We start from the raw sequence: 22581 nt of genomic DNA on the forward strand, positions 1-22581 counted from the left end.
ACCTCCGTCTGGTAATCATCAGTTCTCTATAATTAAGAGTCTTGGGGTGGTGGTGGTCAGGGGGAGGTCTCTTTTTTTCTTTGTTCATTTGTTTTGTTTCTTAAGTTCCAAATATGAGTGAGATCATATGGTATTTTTCTTTCTCAAAGGGACATTACTTCACTTAGTATTATAATTTCTAGTTTCATCCATGTTTTTACAAATGTCAAGATTTCATTTTTTTATGGCAGAATAATATTCCTTTGTGTATATATATATATATATATATATATATATATATACCACTTCTTCTTTATCCATTCACCTATGGATGGACACTTGGGCTGCTTCCATAATTTGGCTATTGTCAGTAATGCTGTAACAAACATAAGGATACATATATCTTTTCAAATTAGTGTTTTCATATTCTTTGGGTAAATTCCCAGTTGTGGAATTACTGTATCATATAGTAATTTTGTTTTTAACTTCTTGAGGAAGCTCCATACTGTTTTCCACAGTGGCTGCACCAGTTTGCAAAGCACACAAGAGGTCCTTTTCCTCCACATCCTCACCTACACTTGTTGTTTCTTTTGTTTTTGATTTTAGCCATTCTGACAGGTGTGACGTGATGTCTCATTGTTCAAAGTTTCTGCTGAAAAATCAGCTGATAACCTTATGAAATTTCCCTTGTATGTAATTGTTTTCTTTTGCTGCTGTTAAAATTCCCTCTTTATCACTATTTTTTGTCATTTTAATTACTATGTGTCTTGCTGTGGACCTCTTTAGGTTGATTTTATTGAGGGATCTCTGTGCCTCTTGAATCTGGATTTATGTTTCCTTCCCTAGATTTGGGGAGTTGTCAGCAATAAATAAATTTCTTCCCCCTTTTCTCTCTCTTCTCTTTCTGAGGTCCCTATAACATGAATGTTATTACACTTTATGGTGTTACTGAGTACCCTCTCTAAGTTTATTTTCAATTTTTATTTTTATTTTTCTCTCTCTCTCCTATTCAGCTTGATTTCTTTCCATTGCTCTGTCCTCAAGGTCACTGATCCATTCTTCTGCTTCCTCTAGGTCTACTATTTACTCCATCTAGTGTATTTTTAATTTCAGTTACTGAGTCTTTTGTGTCTGATTGGTTCTTTTTTATGTTTTCTATCTCTTTGTTAAGGGTCTTACCAAGGTCCTCCACTCTTCTCAAGCCCAGTGAGTATCTTTGATGATGACTTTAAATTCTTTATCAGGCATATTACTTATCCATTTCATTTAGCTCTCTTGCTGTGATTTTGTCCTGTTCTTTCATTTGGGACATATTCTTCTGTCTCCTCATTTGTCTAAGTCTCCGAGTCTGTTTCTGTGTGTTCGGAAAGTCAGCCACATCTCCTGCTCTTGAAAGTAGTGGCCTTATGAAGAAGAGCTCCTGTAGTGGCCTGCAGTGCAATGTCTCCTGTTCACCAGAACCTGGCACCTGAGAAGTATCTCCTATGTGTGTTGTATGTGCCCTACTGTTATGGCTGAGCTGCTTTTGCCTTCAGTCCAATCATCTGCATTGGTTCTTTTTGCCTTATGTGGGCAGGGTTTGGTCCTGTGTTGTTAGTAGGCCAGTCTAGGGCCACCTTGGGCTTGAGTTGAGTCAGACCAGGTGTTTACCAGAGATGCAGTAGCACCAAACTGCAGAGTCTTTCCCTGTGTTGTCCCCTTAGATGCTTTCATTGATGGACAGGGCCTCCAGTTAGACTAATTGTCTGCCCCCAGCCCACTGCTTGAGATAGTTGGACTGGTATATGTGGTTATCTTCCCCTCTTCCAGAGCAGGAGTCACTTTGGAGTGATGCTGGCCTGTCAGGGCTGCTTGCACACTGTGAGCACTATGGCACTACTTTGGGTAGGCTCTGGCCAAGGGCATACTGGAAAAGGGAGGTCCACAGGAGAATGCAGAGGCAAGGCATTCAATTTTAGCAAGGTTTATACAGGTCTGCTAAGGGAGGGGAACTGCAGCTGCCCAAAACTCTTGCCAAGGCCAACTGGATTGGCGGGGGCAGATCCATAGAAGCACACAATGGCAGGCACACTGTTAGCAAGTTAGGTAGAGACTGTTTGCGCCTCACTAGCTCCTACAGGTGTGTGTAGGCTAGGAGGTTGGATGGGAAATGGTGCCCACTAGCTCCTTTGTTACTGGAGAAATCTCTCAACAATCCTTGTCCCTCCAGTGCATACTCTGAGATTAGTAAACAAATCTCTCTCTTATATGCCAAAGGCATTTTTCAAACTGCTATTTCTATGCTGTATCTCTGTGGGGGCTGTTTGTTATGCTGTCTTTTTTTTTTAATGTTTATTCATTTTTGAGAGAGAGAGACACGGTGTGAGTAGGAGAGGGGCAGAGAGAGGGAGACACAGAATCTGAAGCATGCTCCATGCTCTGAAGTGTCAGCACAGAGCCTGGTATGGGGTTCAAACCCATGCATCATGAGATCAGACACCTAACTGACTGAGCCACCCAGGCACCCTTGTTATGCTGTCTTTTAAAGGCAAGGGTTCCGTTTCATCTCACCTTCCTGGCTCTCCCAGAGCTGAACCCACTGATTTTTAAATTTCCAGATGTTAAGCCCTGCTGATTGTAAGAACTCATGAAATTATGCCCCTCTGGTTTTCAAACCTTTCTCATGGGAGTTCCCTGTGCCTGGGATGCCTGGTGTGAGAGTCTGAGCCTACATCATCCCTCCCTCCCTCCTTCCTTCCATCAGACAGTTATGTGGGTCCATTTAGCTCACAACTTCATCTCTGCTCTCTTCAGTGTGGTCTCTTCTCTATATTAACTATAGAGAGTCTGTTCTGCCAATCTTTGCACCATTTTGAGGGTTATTTACACTGATGTGCAAGCTATCTAGTTGTATCCACAGAATGAGGTAAACTTACAATGCTCCTACTCCCCCATCTTCCCTGAAAGTCCTATTTTGGCAAAATTCTTAAAGGTCATAGAACAATGGTAATTTTTCTCATTGATTATTAAGATTGTTTTGCATAGTTTAGGGTGCCTGGGTGGCTCAGTCGGTTAAGCGTCCGACTTCAGCTCAGGTCATGATTTCACAGTTTGTGGGTTTGAACCCCATGTCAGGCTCTGTGCTGACAGCTTGGGGCCTGGAGCCCACTTTGGATTCTGTGTCTCCCTTTTTCTCTGCCCTTCCACCACTTGCACACTGTCTCTCTCAAAGATAAATAAACATTTAAAAAATTTTTTTTAAAGATTGCTTTGCATAGTTTCATTTTGCATGGTTTATTTTACAGTATCACCCTACTCTCCAAAGTGAGGACTACCTATATAATTTCACCAGGTATAAAATTCTAAGTTGACAGAATTTTGTTTTGGTTTGCTTTTTCTTTCATTACTTCTAGCTATCTTCTACTTTGTGTTGTTTCTAAGAAGAAATCTATCATACTCATCTTTGTTTCTGTGCACACTATGTTTCTTTGACTGCTTTTAAGATTTCTTCTTTTTCACTGGTTTTACAGAATTTGCTTATGCTATCCACTGGTGTAATTTTCTTCATATTTTTTGTGCTTGAAGTTTACTGAGTTTGTTGAATTTGCGAGCTAATAATTTTCATCACATTTAGAAAATTTTGACAATTTCTTTTTCAAGTATTTGTCCTGTTCCCTTCAACTTTGGGGACTCCCATTTCATGTATATTTAGCTGCCTGAAATTGTTGCAAAGCTCACTGATGTTCTTTTAAATTTTTTGTCTTTTTTCTTTCTGTGTTTCATTCGGAAAGTTTATATTACTCTGTATTCAAGTTCACTACTCTTTTCTTTTACAATACCTAATCTGGTATTAATCCTACCCAGTATTTGTTTCACTTTAGGCATTATAATTCCTTTGACTTGGATTTTTTCTTTATTTTCCTTATGTCTACCTAACAAGTTCAATCTTTACATTAGCTTCTTGAACACACAGAATACCATCATGGTAACTGCTTTAATATCCTTTTCTGCTAATTCTATCATCTAGGCATTTCTGGTTCACTTTAATTGATTAATTTTCCTTAATATTGGATCAGAGTAATACTTCCTCTAGGTGTAATCTTTTTCCGCTACTGAAGCAAAACCTTTCTTAGTACTCTACCACAGACCCATGAATTATGAGATTTTCTGCTCTGGTTGTTGAGAACAGGTACTATTCCCAGCCCTGTGTGAGTTCCAAAATTTATTACCTCTAACTCTTTTGGATGGCTCTTCCCCCACCCTTGGAAGCTTTTTATACATGTGCAATAATCAATAACCAACTGCATACTCAATTGAGGTTTTCTCTGTGCAGCTCTTTTTTCTAGCAGTCGTCTTGAAACTCTATCTCCCCAGACACCCAGAAACTTTTCCTCAACCCCTTGTAAGTAATGTGCTCTGGCTGGATCCCCCTCCTTGGGAAAATGCACCAGGCCAAAAGACGAAACAATGGTAGGACTCACCTTATTTGCTTACAAGTTTTAAAGAAAAACTTGCTTCGCTGCTTAATATCCAATGTCTTCAGAACCATTTTGTTCCACATCTTTTGATATCACTTTTTTGTTATTTCAATTAAGGAGGTAAATTCAGTCTCCGTTATGGCCAAAAAAGAAACTCAAAGTATCTAGAATTTTTATCTGAATCTTCCTGATGAGATCTCAGAACTTTACTTCTTTTAGATACAAATTCCTCAGTCTTCATCATTCATTTTTTAGGATATCTATTTGGTAACTAAATAAAATTTTAAAATCTATTTTATATATAATATGTACTAAAGCCAAAATAAGTACAAACCCCAAATGTAAAAGAAACTGGAAGACTAAAAGCAATGATGCATTAAAATATCTGAATCAAAATATTAAATGCCTCACTTTAGACATCCTACCTTCACTACTAGTGTAGTTTATCACTAGGTCATTGAAGAAAAATTTACAAAACAATAAATATTTTTAATGTTTCCCAAGACTTCACAAATGACACATGCCAGATTCAAATACATGCATATTTCTGCACACCAACAGGTTAACAAACAATTCCATATGGGGCAGTTACTATAAGCCTGACACTTGATTAACCTACAGCAAGTTACAATGCATTGTCCCAGTCCTCAAGAACTTACAGGGCCTGGCATATAGTAGGAAACAATGAATCCCCTTTGAATGAATAAATGAATGCAAGAGTCAATGAACAAATCTGTCTAGATGAAAAGACCAAGCAGTGCCAGTTTAGATGAGAAGGAGTCTCAGGAGGGGTACTCAACCCAGGAGAAAAGAAATGATATCAAAAAAGTAAAAAGGACTCATAGAAATAGAAAGTACAATGATGGTTTTCAGCGATGGGGGTGGGGTAGGGGTGGAATGAGGAATTCTTGTTTAGTAGGTACGGTTTCAGTTTTGCAAGACTTAAAACGTTCCGTGGATGGATGGTGATGATAGTAACACAGCAACGTGAATGTACTTAATGCCACTGAACTATATACTTAAAAATGGTTAAGAGAGCAAATTTTATGTTATGTGTATTTTACCACAATTAAAATTTTAAATAAATTCATAAAATCATCAAAGCTGGGAGGATTTTTTTTAATACATAGAAGTAACTAGGTATAAGGAAGGAAAAAAAACCTTTTCTTCTACTCATCTGAGGTTCCCCAGCTGGGGCCCTATAAATTTGACTGGCCAATGACAGGGTAACAAGAGAACAACAAACAGAAGTTTATTAACATGTGCATTATGCATGTACACATGGAAGCACCCAGCAATGAGTAACTCAGAGGAGTGATTAGAATTGGGGTTTATATGCCATCTTAGGCTAACCAAAGAAAAACAACCACATTTTGGGCTTTCCGGCAGGGGAAGGTGACCAGGAAAAGTATGGTAACAAGGGTTATCTGGTAAGGTTTGTTATACAGATTCAAGTCAGTGCCTTCTCCACTGATAAGAGTTTTTAAGAGTCCTCTTCCTGGTACTGGAGAGGGAGACATCTCTACAAATGGAAATTTCCTTTACAAAAAGAAAACATATGCCCTGTTTTTAAGGTTTTTGCTGTATCTTCCAGTTCTCAATAGCCTTTCATTCAAAATCATCTTTATGCCTCCAAAGAGGCATATTTTGGGGTGGCAAATTCTGGTAACCCTTAACGCTATTAGCATATTGGTTCCACGTATCAAGAGTATTTTTTCCTGATTTATAATTTAAATTTCACACTAGGAAAACAACATGTGTTAGTCCTTGGCTGAACAATAAACTGGCTATTGATGTTACTATCAAGCTTTATCTGGAGCAACCATGTAGCAACTACTCTCTTCACCTTAGCATCCCCAAATTACAGTTTGGGAAAAGTAAGAAATGTAAGTTTGCATGTTGACATACAACGATATCCATTTATGCAGTGTGGACTACAAGTGACTCCCTATACTCTCCAAACATGTATTGAGTGCTTTCTGTGTGCCAGACTGTGAGACAAGCGTTCATCTATTTTATCTACTTTAGTCCTCCCAATAACATTTTGTAAAGTAAATACTATCTCTGGTGAGAAAACAGAGTTATAAAGATTTTTATAAAACCTGTCATATTATGCAACTTAAATAGAGAAGTCAGGATTTAAATCTAGTTCTTATGTCTCCAAAGTCCATATTCTTCACTTTCATTCTGCTACTTACCGGCCAACTTGTTTCAGTATTGCTGTGGTCCCCAAAGTGTGACCCTGTGATCAGCAGCATCAGCACCATCTAGGAACCCATTAGAGATGCAAAAACGTGGCTCCTTCCCAGACCTCCTGATTCAGAAATTTTGCAAGTGGAGCTCAGCAAGTGATTTTGATGCCCACTCAAGTGTGACAGCCACTGAATTATCAGATGACCAGTGTCAACGTGGGGAAACTCTAGAAGATAAAAGAGAGTGGGATGAGAGAGGAATGGTGGATGTAAATTGGCCCAGTCTCTGATAATATCCTCCATTAGGTGATCACATCTGCAGCTTCAGGAACTTACAGGAAAAGGGATATGCCACGAATCTGTTGACCAAGATGGTGATAAAGTGAATCCCAGGTATGGTACAATAATAAAAATAACTTCTTCCAACACAGTGTCACTGCATAATAAAGAGACTTCCAAAACACCAGGTGAAACATCCATGACCAGAGTCTTTAAGTCGGCATTTCCCAAAGTCTGTGCCTCTGACACTTGGACAACATGCAACCACATACTCACAAAAAAAGGAGCCAATAAAGTAGAAAATGTATTTCTACCCATCTACCATAATTACTTCACAAGGCAATTGAGCATATTATGGTGCAGGAAGCTTCAAAAACTTGCCCAAAGACCCCTTTTTATAGATAAATGCCTAGTAACGTCCTACTGAACTAGATCTCTTGGAGGAAATAGCTCTCCAAGACACCAGAAGTAGAGACACAAATGTTATGTAGGAACTTTGACATTGCTTCCTCCCCACCCAAACCTCAAATGAGGATGCAGCTTTGCTGATTCTGGATGGTCCCAACAACTAGGAGAGCCCCATATGTTCATAAATATTCTTTAAGTTTAATTTGTAGACAACTTGTGACGTTCTTCTGGAATAAAAGGTTAGCAGCACAGCAAAAAAGTGGATTTCTCATATCAAACAAGATCTGAGCAAGCAGTATCTCAGGCAGCAATCTTCTTCCTATAAGGAAGAAGTTTTCTTTAATTTTTTTTTTTAACGTTTATTTATTTTTTTTTTTTTTGAGACAGAGAGAGACAGAGCACGAACAGGGGAGGGTCAGAGAGAGGGAGACACAGAATCTGAAACAGGCTCCAGGCTCTGAGCTGTCAGCACAGAGCCCGATGCGGGGCTCGAACTCACAGACTGAGAGATCACGACCTGAGCCGAAGTCGGACGCTTAACCGACTGAGCCACCCAGGCGCCCCATAAGGAAGAAGGTTTCTGAGAGAGACCATGCAAGACATGCCTCATCTACCTCTACCCTGTGAGATCACCTTTCTTCTCATTAGACTTCATTTCCTTGGCTAATTAAAGCACCATCTGAGTTAGTTAATAAAAATATATCAGGTCGGCAATTTTTTTAAAACAAAAATAAAGAAATTAACATTTTAAAAGACCAGCCCACTAAGCAGACGTACTTTGTTTCAGGACTTCTAGCATCGGGAGCATAGAGCCAAGCAGGACCAGGCAGACAGAAGAGCAGCCAGGGAGGGCTTCCTCAGCTGGGAGTTGACCCAGAAAGATGCAGAAAGTGTGAGAATCTAATCTCTGGTTAGATCCTGTCACCACATCTTCCACGGAGGGGCTCACAGTGTTGCCAGGTATAGCCTGGCCTTAGACCTAGCCTACTGGAAAGAAGCAATCTGAGAGATGGAAGAGAATGTCCCAAGAGCTGAGAGGAAAAAGATACAGGTTTGGGCAAAGACCTGCTCAAAATACCAAACTAAAAAAATACCCGCAGGAAAAGCAAAGGGACTACTTCTTCACTTCCTCATCCTGGGAAACCAACACTCTTTTTGAAAGAATAATCAGTGGACTGAGTGTGAAAAGACACTGACTACCATACCAGCTCCCAGATAGTCAACATAAAATCACGAGGTTTCTAAAAATTACCACCAGAAGGCTATTACAAATAAATGCCTAACCCTGGTCCAGACCAGGTCTAAGCAGGAATCTCAATATCTAGTTAGCTTGTTTGAATTTGGGCCAAATCATTTTCTATAAATGGAAGATCTTGTTAAGCAATATCCGCCTATTTACTTGGGGGAAAAAATGCCTCTTTTTTGTGGCAACTCTGATGTTACCACAGAATGTAACATTGGGATTAACCAGATGGTACATTTTAATCTATAATACTTTCATGTTTATACACTAGAATATTCTATGGCTCCCCTGAAAAATTAAATTTTTAATTTAAATTTAATTCAATTAAAAAATAAAGCTACACCATGCCTCTTTCCTATTAGTTTTGGAGTTATAAGTGTAACATAATACATTAGTGAGGGTTTTGACACAAAACAGCATGCTCATAAGATTCAACTTAAAGAGAGAGTTTTTGAAGTTCTGAAGTAAGCTAAAGGAACCCACAAAAAAAGTTGAAGCCTCCAGAGATGAACAATCAACTCCACGACCTCCCTCAAGTCTGAAAGGCAAGAGGAGGGAAAAGGGTTTCCAGAGCCTGGGGAAACCTGGAGCCCTGAGACCACGGTCAACTGACAAGCATTGTATACATGCTAAAGAGGTGTTTCAATCTGAGACCTTCTCCTAGAGACAATCATAGCAATTACACTGTGATCAATATTAATACTATTAACAATAATAGCTAATACTAATCAAGGTATTACTATGTGGAATCCACTGTTATAAGTATCCAGCATGCATGTTCTCATTCAATCCTCAAACGAGCCCTATGGGACACATACTGTTTCTATCCCCACTTTGCAGAGAGATTAAATGATGTGCCCACTCGCACAGTTTATGAGAAGCTGAATCCAAACGTAAACCCAGGCAGTCTGACTGCAGAGGCTGCACTATTAACCACACACACACACACACACACACACACACACACACACACAAAGAGATTCATGTAATTAGAATCAAATGACAATGTAATCCTTACAGTGAATCAAAAATCAGGGAATTTGCTCCAGACTCCACTCTCTGATTTGGTTGGTTTCCTTTAGGCAGAGAGATTTCTTTAATTATGTAAAACCTATTTGAGGAACTGTTTTCCGATTCATCCCATGAGGGGAAAAAAACACACACACACATAATATCTCTGCATCTTGAAATCGTTGAATATTTTGCCTTATCAAAGCTGCTTGTTTTTCTGTACTTATCCACAGGGATTTTATGCCCAGCTGGACCCGAGGCAGCAGTTGGCACTGGGCTCCAGCGAGGTCTTGCCATTCACTACACCCTGCCTGTATCCATGCCTCAGGTTAACTGTGAGGGGGCATTCAGAATATTGTTTTAGGGAAGACTTTCTATATGGGATGGAAGGCTACTTGTCTTAGAAAAGGCTAAACTGGGGGTGTCTGGGTGGCTCAGTCAGTTAAGCATCTGACTTTGGCTCAGATCATGATCTTGTGGTTCATGGGTTCGAGCCCCACATTGGGCTCTGTGCTGACAGCTCAGAGCCTGGAGCCTGCCTCATGGATTCTGTGTCTCCCTCTCTCTCTCTCTCTCTCTCTCTCTCTGCCCTTCCCCGTCTCATTCTCTCTCTCTCTCTCTCTCTCTCTCTCTCTCTCTCTCTCTCCCCTCTCTCTCTCTCTCTCTCAAAAATAAATAAAACATAAAAAAAAGAAAGAAAGAAAAGGCTAGACTGTATTCATTTACTAACTTCTCACTACCCTCAACTCTCATTCCCAATGCCTTTCTTGGTTTTTTAGGCAGGGAAATTTGTATATTCTTCTAATTTGTATTGTTCCTTAGAAACCTACTATATCCCAGTTTTGGTAAATTCATCATTGAATACTTTTTTTACTTTTCCCAAAAATATTATTTCATACATTAAAGTGCACAAAGGTTTGCACCTCAACTAATTATCACAAATGAATGTATCCATGAAGCCCCTACCCAGATCAAGAAATTGAAAATAAGCCTCATTTCAGAATCCTTCTTGTGCCTCCTCCTGATATTGACCACTTTGTCTCTAAAAGTAACCACTGCCCTCATTTCTACCAGGGATGAATCTTAACCAATTTGGGGACAATACATACTCTTTCATGTCTAGATTGACCCATGTTGCCATACAAGGTTAAAGTTTATTTTCATTACTATATAATATACCATAATTTATGTAAGTATCTACTATTGATAGATATTTGTAAATTGCAATACATAACTGACAAAGGTCTTGTATATAAATTATGTAGAGATATGCTACATAATAAAAATACCAATAGTCCAATAGAAAAAAGTCTTAAGAGACACTTTTTTAAAAAAAGGATATCCAGGGGTACCTGAGTGACTCAGTTGGTTAAGTGTCCAACTCTTGATTTCGACTCAGGTTCTGATCTCGCAGTTCATGGGATCGAGCCCTTGTGTCAGGCTCTGCATGCAGAATCCACTTGGGACTCTCTCCCTCTCTCTCTGCCCCTCTCCCACTCATGCTGGCATGCTCTCTCTCTCTCTCTCTCTCTCTCTCTCTCTCTCTCTCAAAATGAACAAACTTAAAATAAAACAAATTGAAAAATAAAAAAGAATATCCAAATAATCAAAAAAACAAAAAGAAAGACATGAAAAGATCTTCAGCCTCGTTAATCATCCAGAAAATGTAAATTTAAGCCACGGTGAGACACCTCTACATGCCCACAGTGCCCAGCAATGGTAATAAACCTTACCCAGTGTGAAACTGACCTATTTGACTTCCCTCTTCAAGCCATTCAATGGCTCTTCATCATCTTTGGCACCGAGCATAACCTATACCATCTCGGTTTATGTTATAAACAACGAGAATATTCAGAAACTGTAATAGTGGTTGTTTCTAAAAGGAGAACCTATTGACTGGGGAATGGGACAAAAGAGACTTACTTTCATTCTGTACTATTTTTATACCTTTTAATTTGGTACTAGAGCTAGGTATTACCTATTCAAAGGATATGGGTGGTTTTTTTAATGTTTATTTCTTTATTTTTGAGAGACAGAGAGAGAGAGAACAGGAGAAAGGCAGAACGAGAGGGAGACAGAATCCCAATCACGCTCTGTGCTGTCAGTGCAGAGCCAGCTGTGGGGCTCAAACCCACAAACCATGACATCATGACCTGAGCAGAAATCAAGAGTCAGATGCTTAACTGACTGAGTCACCCAGGCGCCCCAAGATATGTTTTAATGTATGCCATAAGATTCTACACATTTGCAATAAATTTGCTACAAATTTCATTCTGAACATCCCAATACCCAAAGAAATGCAGGGAAACATGAGCAGTTTTAAGTCACATGTCCATTAAGATAAAATCAAACCTGGGATTTGTTCCTGGGAACAAGTCCAGCTTTTCCTGGTTCTAAAAATCAGAAAAGAAGTTCCCTGTGAGGTCTTACTGAAAGAACACTGTATAGGGGAAAACTTCAACCAATATTTCCGAGTAATTTGAATAGTGACCTTCAGGCTGCAGATCCCCCAGACAAGTCAAAAGCACAATTTGGTAAAACAGTTCTCCCAGGGACTAATCATCTCATTTTGATGGTTTCAGATGTTCCGTTCGAATTGGACCTTGTAATGCGATCAATGTATGATAATAATATTTTCCTTTAATAATATATATGAAGGAACTTCACAGAAGTCAGACCTGCCAGTAATGAGATAGTCTGATTCTGAGGTACAGTAGTTCCCTCCTTATCCACAGGGCTTATGTTCCAAGATCCCCAGGGGATGCCTCAAACCACAGATAGTACTGAACCCTATACATAGTATGTTTTGTCCTATACATATACACCTATGATCAAGTTTAATTGATAAACTAGGTACAATAAGAGGTTAACAACAATAACAGGGGGCACCTGGGTGGTTCGATCGGTTGAACATCCAGCTTCGGGCTCAGGTCATGATCTCACTATTTGTGAGTTCAAGCCTTGTGTCGGGCTCTATGCTGACAGCTCAGAGCCTGGAGCCTGCTTCGGATTCTGTGTCTCCCTCTCTCTCTGCCCCTTCCCCTGCTTGCACTCCGTCTCTCTCTCTCACAAATAAATAAACATTAAAAAAAGAGATTAACAACAATAATAAAACAGAATAATTATAACAATATACTATAATAAAAATTATGTCGATATCGTCTCTCTCCAAATATCATACAGTACTCACCCTTCTTCTGACGTGAGATGGTAAACACTACTTGACGAGATGCAGTGAGGGGAGTGACGTAGGCGCAGTGATGTAGCGTTAGGCTACTATTGGCCTCCTGACGCTTTGTCAGGAGAATCATCTGCTTCCAGATCACAGTTGATCACAGATAACTGACATTGTGGAAAGCAAAGCTGTGGCTAAGGGGGGGGAACTTCAGTAATTAGCTTACCTTCAATATCAGGGATATTACAGAACAGATTTTTGCCTTGCAAGGGGTTTGGAGAGGTCAACGTCTAGGATCCCTTCAAATGTTAAGATTTGACAAGGTGGTGCGTCCATACATCTTGAAATCGCCTCTTTAAACTTTCAACACATCTCTGTTCATTAAGAGCTACTGGTTAAATACATTTATTAAATCCCCCCTGCCTTACTCATTGGGCTGCTTTGTATTTAGACAATACTCTGAATAGAATTAGAGGTATTACCAGCATTAGTTCAAAAGAAGCCAAAAGCTAAGTTTGAAACTAGTGAGACATTTAGGAAGTCTCTGTGTAAGAAGTCCTGAGGACTCAGTTCCACATCTATTAGCTGCCCTCCGTGCTTGATCGGGTTTAGCAATTCTCCCAAAACAAGCAGCACTACTCCACCTCTTGCCCTAGATTTTCTTACATCAGGCAAGGAGAAAGTATCTCTGCCGGGTCTGCATAAAGATACAAAAAAAAAAAAAAAAAAAAAAATCAGAGAGCCAGTCCCTCTTTTAAGTACACATGTACACTGTAACGTGAAAAAAAAATCCCTTTATTTAAAAGGAAAAAGGATGGGAGGGAGAGAAGAAAAAGAACAGAAAAGAAAAAGAAAAAGTAAAGCAAGAACTTATGGACCTAATTGTCAAGGAATGAAATGGGGAGGAGAGGAATGTCCTTGTTCACCCAGAGTGAAGCCTGGTGCCGGCTTTGCCAAGACTCGCCACATCTCTGTTGCCACATTCCATTGGCACCTGAAAGGTAAGTACCACTCGTTCTAGCCTGTGGCTGAAGGGAAACAGGAAGGGGAAAAGGTTGAGAATAACCCTCTGGCTGGGAGTGTATGCAAACTAAATCAAATGTATTGTTCAAAATTTACAGTGGGTCATCTCTTCTTTTTTCTTATTTCTTTTCAATATCGAATGAAGGGCTGACCAGCAAGGTCAAACTCCCCTTATTAATGAGGCATTGCTGGGGCTCTGTCTCATTAGGGCACTCAGAACTGTGCATTTACTGCAATTTGCAGCACTTAATAGAGAAAGGTCAGAGCGGGTCACGTTCAATTTCCACTTGGCAGAGGGAGGAAAAATGGAAGCAATTCATTTGCACAAATTTGAATAATTCTTCTCAGTCTCCTTTTCTTTATCTACGTATGGATAATTCCTGCATCTTACCTCACTCACAATCATTTCAGAACTGCTAGCGGCCGGATTTCTATGAAGGCTGTAATGGAGCTGACAGATTCTATGAATCCAGGTGTCAAAATAAAGCCTCTGGCTTCTTCCCCCGCCCCCCTTCCCACAACAGGGAATAGGAGCTGCCTCTAGCGAGCTCTTAAACTTATCATAAATGTATCAAGATTGCTGTGGGCCATGAAACAGCTGTAGACAATTAATCTTTCCACAATTCTTCGGCATAAGAATTGCTTTCCCCGCAAAGTAACATCTGCCGTGCCGAGGTGATTATTCACGGCCGAGGGGCGCCACCATAGTTTTATGCATAGAGCCATCAGTGGCAATGAAGCAAAATTTATAGTTTTCCCTGGTTCAGTAAAAATAACATTTCAGCTGCATTAAAACATCATCCATCAGCATTGTCCCAGAGCCCAGAGCCCCATCTCATCTAAAGAAATTAAAAAGTATTCATTTTAATGCTAACTTCTGAAGCTTGCAATGACATTACTGCCTTCTTTTGGAGGGGGACAGGGGGAGTGATATCACAGAGGAAGACAGAAGGAAAAGGTTATGCAGCACAGTGAAGCCGAGTATTAAATGTGCTACTAGATAGTAATGATATCCCAATTATTGGACTGCTGGTTCTTATTTATTTGTAACCCCTGATGCATAATCCAAAATCCTTGCATCAAATTGAACAACTAAAGAGGGAAAGTTATTTCACAGAAGCGACCTAATTCCTTGGCTTAAAAGAAATGATGTAAAATGGATACCAAGGCGACAGCTGCCTTTTCCAATGCAGTGGACATTTGTTTCTTTACAAGAGTTGTTTAATATTTGTTTGAAAGAGTAAAATTTTACCTGGGTAAAAAACTGGGTATTTGCTTTCGAACCTCCCTGGGCATTATGTCAAGCTTGGTGCTTGCTCTCAAAAAAGAAAGGACCTCCTGGTACTTTGGAGCGTTATCTATGGGAAATTACTGGTTTCAGAACTGGGTGTGTGGCTGTTTGAATATAATAAAATAGCAGAAGATAAAGAGGGAGTCCTTGGGGTCATTGGGTTTACACAGGCCTTTATACACAGTGCATGTCTCCGAATATGCCAATTTGCAAATAAAATATAAGTAATACGTTATATCCACACTCACACCCACTGCATTCCACTGCACCACCCTTATAATACTTATGCTTTAAAATTTTCAAATAATGAGTCTTTGTAGTCAGCATTTAGTTGAGCGCTATGTTCCAAGTCCTGTGCTATATGGCTAGAAGTGCACAGACTTGTCAAGGACACATCCTGCCTTTCAACAGCTTACAGTCTAGAGGAAAGCATGTAAACAAATAACTGAAATACAGGTGATGAGTGATATAATAAAAGCATAAACAAAGTGCTATGTCTGCACAGAAAATATAATTGTTCAGTTGGGGAGAATGGAAGAAATAATGCGTCAATTCAAATGCAGTTCAGAGAAATAGAGGGTATTTGAATACTCGCTATTTAAAACATTAGCAAATATCATCTGGCAATTGTGTCATCATACCTAAAAATGATTCCATCATACCGAAAATAGTATTCAAGGTCATAAACAAATTGACTTAGAAAGTTACCTAAAAAAAGAAAGAAAGAGGAGTGCATGGGTGACTCAGTCGGTTAAGAGTCTGACTCTTGGTTTGGGCTCAGGTCATGATCTCACAGTTGGTGGGATCGAGCCCCGTGTCGGGCTCCAGGCTGACATCATGGAGCCTTCTTGGGATTCTCTCTCTCTCCTTGTCTTTCTGCCCCTCCCCTGCTCATTCTCTCTCTCTTAAAATAAATGAAAGAAAGAAAGAAAGAAAGAAAGAAAGAAAGAAAGAAAGAAAGAAAGGCTGAGAGGTAATGAACTAGAAGGTGAGATTTTGGCTACAGTCCCTCAGCACTGAACTATCAATGGTGTGCCCCTTAGTGAGGTTTTATAAGGTGCAATGCTCTATAAAGGATCTCTTAAAATCAATGTTTGTCCTTGGCATGTTTTCATCCAAAAGTGAAAGCTAATCATTTTTTACTCATTGGAGATTCTCCTAATTTCACAGTCAATGAAACACAGATTTCACTGCAAACCAAAAGTTGAATTTCACAAAGGTCAAAGGGAAAGTTCAAGTTGCTGTGTCAGTGAGTCTCAAACCACAAGATGAGATGTGCTGATGGTCACAGCAGAATACCCTCAACATAGGAGTGACTCCTTGCCTGACAGGTAGTGTTCAAAACATAGACCCAGAGCATATGTTCACAGCACAGCAAGGTTCTCAAATATTTTTAAGGTAATCCTATTTATTTGTTTGTTTTCCAATTTGTTTTTGGAAATTTGGGAAGGGCTTTATGCACTTCAGTGAAAGAACATTTAAATCCTTACAATTCATTTATGTTTATTTAAATTTAAGGTTTCTATACAGAGAGAGAGAGAAAGTTGTTTAATATAAGCTTTAAAGTTTTATATACAAATATTTAAATTGATATACATTTATATATAACATATAAATATATGTATATAATTTTACAAATACATTATATAAAGTTATATATGTAAACATATAAACAACTTATATAGCTAGATAGATATCCAAATATGGTCAGTTCTGATCACATGTTTTTTGCATAACACGTGTCTCTTCAGCCCTTCCTGAATATATTTAAACAGAAACTTGATGAGAGAAAATGGTTCTGGAAGGATGCAGGACTTTCAATCAAAAGCTGACAATACAATAAAAAATAATTCTGATGAAAAAGAAAAGTTAGCTAAATAAGGACTATACAGGGGCACCTGGGTGGCTCAGTCAGCTAAGCGTCCGACTTCGGCTCAGGTCATGATCTCATGGTCCGTGAGTTCGAGCCCCATGTCAGGCTTTGTGCCTACAGCTCAGAGCCTGGAGTCTGCTTCTGATTCTGTGTCTCCCTCTCTCTCTGACCCTCCCCCGTTCATGCTCTGTCTCAAAAATAAATAAACATTTTAAAAAAATTTTATAAGGACTATACACTAATAAACATAGGTTTATAATTTCATGTACAAAAAATGGAAATAAAAAGAGGACACACAATCTAGGACAAAGTTTTCTAAATACACAAAGCTATAGGATTATTGTTTTGAGAGCTAAAATACAGAATAGATTGAAGATAGGGAAAAATTCTATAAGCAAAATGTACCTTTTAAACTGTGCTTGTTGTCACAAGAACAAAGAAAGCATCGTGGCCAACTCACTGTGTGGAGTCAGAACGAGTCAATGCCTATTTTGTTTCAATCTTCTCTATCTGGAGCATGACCTTCACTCTGGAGAGGGAAGCGCCAATGTGGTTTAAAAGAAATGAAAGCCCAAGAAAGGTAGAGGACATTAGGGACACGGCCAGCAGTTTCAAGCAAAGTTATGTTTCAGGACCCAAAATAATTACATTTCAGACAGAGTATTGAAAAGATCACAGTAGTGGTCCCATCACCACAGTCAAAATCTTGAAAAGGGGAAGGGTTCCCAAAGACCAAACGGGAGCAAATGTCTATATTTTCAAAAGAAATGAAAAGCAGATTCAAGAAACATTTCATACTGAAACTCAGGATGATTTTAGATGGGCTTGTGAACATTGGGAAATGAAAATGGGGCTCACTTGAATAAACTGGACTAGCCTCATTTCCTCTGGGATTACTAGACTGGTAAGCAGGAGGGTGCCAGAAGCTTATTCTAGTTTGATTTCATCAGAGCATTTAATAAAATGTCTCAGATCTTTGTATTCAAGATAGAGAAATGAGAGCCGAATGAAGTAGAATATGCAGGATTCATAGCGGTTGAATAGTGTTAATTGAGTAACAGAAGGAAGTTAGTATGCGGGAGTGCAGGTACAGGGACCTGGGTGTTCAATCTTCTTCAAAGAGGGCATATCTCTGCGGCTGCAAGTGGCCTGGACTGACAAGAGGGGCTAACACTGCACCAGGCTGCCTGGCTCACCACCTTCAAGTAAGCTGAGAACGAGCTCATGGGCCAGAGACAATAAGGTAAAAGGTATTAAAAATAAATGTAAAGACTGACATCCACATTCAATCCATGCAGCCCACGATCCATCCTTAAACTAAATAGTGATCTAATAAAAGAAGTCCCATGAAATGCAGGAGTAACACAATTACATTGAATATTCAACAAACAAAGTTCTAGACTTAGTTCTAGCCAACTTAATGATGTGTTGTTAATGAGCAGAAAAGTACAAAAGACAGACAAAAGGTTGTCATCCATAATGTATGATTAGATACCTCCAAGAGTCCAAGAGAGTCAAACTACTGGAATCAGTTGTAAAAAGTAATAAAAGTGGTAATACAACATGAAGTTACAAAAATGAAATGTTTTTTATATGTCTAGAAAAATCACTCTGAAAATATATTTTTAAATTTCTGCATAATTATAAAAGATATAAAAATAAAAATAAAATAGGGAAACAAACCAGAAAGAAATGGCAGGAAAAAATCTAGTAAAATTTGACCAAGAGTTTGTCCTTTTTTTAATGCTTGAGTAAGTAAAAAGATATGACATTCCTGAGTATTAATAAAATTCTAATTAAAATCTCAATCAGATTTCTGTTTTGTTTTGTTTTGTTTTTAATGTTTATTTATTATTAAGAGACAGAGTGTGAATAGGGGAGGGGCAGAGAGAGAGGGAGACACAGAATCCAAAGCAGGCTCCAGGCTCTGAGCTGTCAGCACAGAGCCCAACGCGGGGCTTGAAGTCACAAATCATAAGATCATGATCTGAGCCAAAGTCGAACGCTTAACCGACGGAGCCACCCAGGCGCCCCACAATCAGATTTTTTTAACTTAAAAATATCTTTGGGAGAGTGAAGAAGGAAAAGTCCATTTTAAAAATAGACACCATGAAAGGGTAGTAGTCCCATCAAATATTAAAACAAATTGTAAAGCTATAATAAATAAACCTGATGGTACTGACTTGAGAATTTTTAGATCAATTGAAAACAATAAAGCTATGATATGTGATTAATTAATCATTAATTAGGACTTCATTAATCAGGAGCAAAAACCAGCCTTTTAAAAATATGGTGCTGCTGGGAGTTTGTCTATTGTTTCAAAGAATAAGACTAGAGCAATTCATATTGTGCCCAAAAAGAAATTCCAGGAAGATTCAATAGTTCAAGTCATAAGAATTAGAGAAATGTAGGTATTTTTTGATTTCTTTATGAGGAAAGAATTTCTAAGAATAAAATAAGTAGAATAAAGCATAAAAAAAGAATAGTTGAAATTGAAAATAACATAAAACATGTTTTATGTCTTTTCATATATAAATTAGAAAGGATCTAAATGGCAAAAAGAAAAAAGAAAAATTAAAAAGCAAACAAAAAACTGAGAGAAATATTTATGGCAAATATTACAGACAATAGGTCATAGTCCTTGAAAAATAAAAATTCCACCAACAAATTGATAAAAAAAAAAATTAAGGTCGTAGTAAATGAGTAAATACTACTAATAGACAATTTGTAAGAAAAAAAGTTTAAAAAATATGGAAAAACAAACTTTACTAATAATCAAAAAATTAAATTAAAATGTTATACCACTTTTTCCTGATAATTTAGTAATTATTTCCAAATAAGAAAATCTAATATTTATGAAAGCACAGTGAAATGGGTAGTTTCAAAGGTGAAAGTATAAATTGGTACAGCATTTCTGCAAAGAAAGTTGGTAATATGAATGAGGAGTCTGGACTATGTTTTTGCTCTTTGATCCTGTAATTCTACTTTAGGAAGAAATCCTAAGAAAATAATCCAAATCAAAGGGATTAATTTTTTAAAGTCTAAAAAAATTAAAGTCTGATAATTTAATAAATATTTGATAAAAGAATATCAGACACACAATAGAATAGTAAATTACAATGAGATTCTTAATACATAGGTAAATATGTGTTACAGATGAGTTACGTCTCTTCCAAAATTTATATGTTGCAGCTGTCACCCCCAGTACCTCAGAATGTAATTGTATTTGGAGATGGGCACATAAAAAGGTAATTAAGTTAAAATGAGGCCATTAGATTGGGCCCTAATCCAATCTGGCTAGTGTCTTTCTTTATAGGAGAAATTAAGACACACACAAAAGGGACACCAGGAATGTGTCCTGGTGCACAGGGGGACAACCATGTAAAGAGGCGGCAAGAGGGCAGTCTTGAAGAGCCAAGGAGAGAGACTTCAGGAGCCACCAACTCTGCTGGTTGATCTTGGACTTCCAACCTCCAGAGCTGTGGGAAAATAAATTTCCGTTTAAGCCCCCCAGTCTGATCTTTTGTTATGGCAGCCCTAGAAAACTAATAGAATATACTACAGTGTTTGAAGGGAAAAGAATATACATTTCTATATACACTAGGATCCCACTATGTTCAAAAAAATTTTAGACAAAAGACTGAAAAGAAATATATATATTGATGACAAAAGTTGTTGCCTCTGAGTGGTAGAATTATGAGTCAATATTTTTATTCTTCTTTGTACTTTCCCTAATTTTCAAATATTCTACAAAGAACAACCTATATTGTTTCTGAAATCAGGAGGAAAATATTGTTCTAATGAAAGTCATATGTGTAAATTAATAAAAAGTAGGAAAATTCAGGGGCACCTGGGTAACTCAGTCAATTAAGCATCCAACTCTTGATTTCAGCTCAGGTCCTGATCTCACCCTTTGTTGAGTTTGAGCCCCTCTCAGGCTCTGCACTAATAGCGTGGAGGCTGCTTGGAATTCTGTCTCTCCCTCTCTGCCCCTCCTCCATTCACACATGCACACACACACTCTCTCTCTCAAAACAAATAAATAAACATAAAAATAAGAAAAATACTAAACACAAAATATAAGAATTAATGCATGTGGGGACATTCTGCTAAATGAAATAAACCAGTCACAAAAAAATAAACACTGTATAATTTCACTCACATGAGATATCTAATGTAGTCAAACTCGAGGAAACAGCAGGTCGAATGGTGTTCACCAGGGATGGGGGGAGAAGGAAATGGGGAGATGGTGTTCAGTGGGTATAAAGTTAGAGCTGCAAGATGATAAGTTCTAGAGATCTGTTGTACAACAATGTGAATATACTTAACACAACTGAACTGAACTAAAAAATGGTTTAGAAGGTAAATTTAATGTTTATGTGTTTTTTATCACAGTTAAAAATTAAAATAAATAAACAAAAGTCATAGGATTTAGAGTTGACTAAGACTCAGTATGAGTCAGCACTTTGACTTATTATGAAAAAGCTTACATTATATTTGTGATATTTTTATCAAAGGAATAAAAGCATGTGGTTACAATATTAAATAGAACATAAGAACTTATGATTGAAATTGCCTACCCTACTACATTCTATTCTTCACTGCATTCCCTATTCTGTCTGTTATTGTAGAGTTTAAACCCTTCTTTATTCTCCTAGGTTTTTTTTTTTTTTAACATTTATTTATTATTATTGAAAGAGCATGACAGAGCATGAGCATGGGAGGGGCAGAGAGAGGAGGAGACACAGAATCTGAAGCAGGCTCCAGGCTCTGAGCTGTTGACACAGAGCTCGACAGGGGGCTGGAACTCACCAACCGTGAGATCATGACACTGAGCCCAAGTCAGACACTTAACCGACTGAGCCATCCAGGTGCCCCATTATTCTTCTGTTTTAATGGGAACTACAGAAGGAAAGAGAATAAATGAGTGTGTGCCATCTGCCATCTTGAATCAGGAGTCCACGTCCCATTTTAAGTTGTAATCACAAGTGTGATATCCCGGGTGCCTGGGTGGCTTAGTTGGTTGAGCATCTCACTTTGGCTCAGGTCATGATCTCACAGTTCGTGGTTTGAGCCCTGCATCAGGCTCTGTGCTGACAGCTCAGAGCCTGGATCCTGCTTCGGATTCTGTCTCCCTCTCTCTGTGTCTCCCCTGCTCACACTCTGTCTCTCTCTCTTAAAAATAAATAAACATTCAAAAGGATTTATTTTTTAAAAAGTGCAATATCCAAGCAAGGAGATACTAGCACTCCTCTTAAGAGAATGGACTTTAATCTAGACCAGATTTCAAGTTTTAGTTCTTGCACTCTAATATATAAGTAATATAACCCTTCTGATCTGAGTGTCCTTGTATGTGAATAAGAAATTATAATCCTCTGGGTTGCATAAAGATTAAATGAGTGGATAAACAGAACTTGACGTGCTTGCTGCTTTTCTGTAAGTATACCTAATTCTTAATTTTAAAAACATAGCAGCAATAAGGAACTGTTCAGAACTCCCCTTTGGTATCATATAATATACCAGATTTAGAACCATAAAGTCTAAGTTCAAGTTCCTGCTCTGGCTCTAACATCAATGACTTTGAGCAAATCACTTAATCTCTCAGCAACTTTTTTTTGCTTCATCTCTTTCAAAGGAACATTTTCAAAAA

This window comes from Panthera leo, chromosome B1 (genome assembly GCF_018350215.1).
Source record: "Panthera leo isolate Ple1 chromosome B1, P.leo_Ple1_pat1.1, whole genome shotgun sequence".
NCBI classification, from domain to species: Eukaryota; Metazoa; Chordata; class Mammalia; order Carnivora; family Felidae; genus Panthera; species Panthera leo.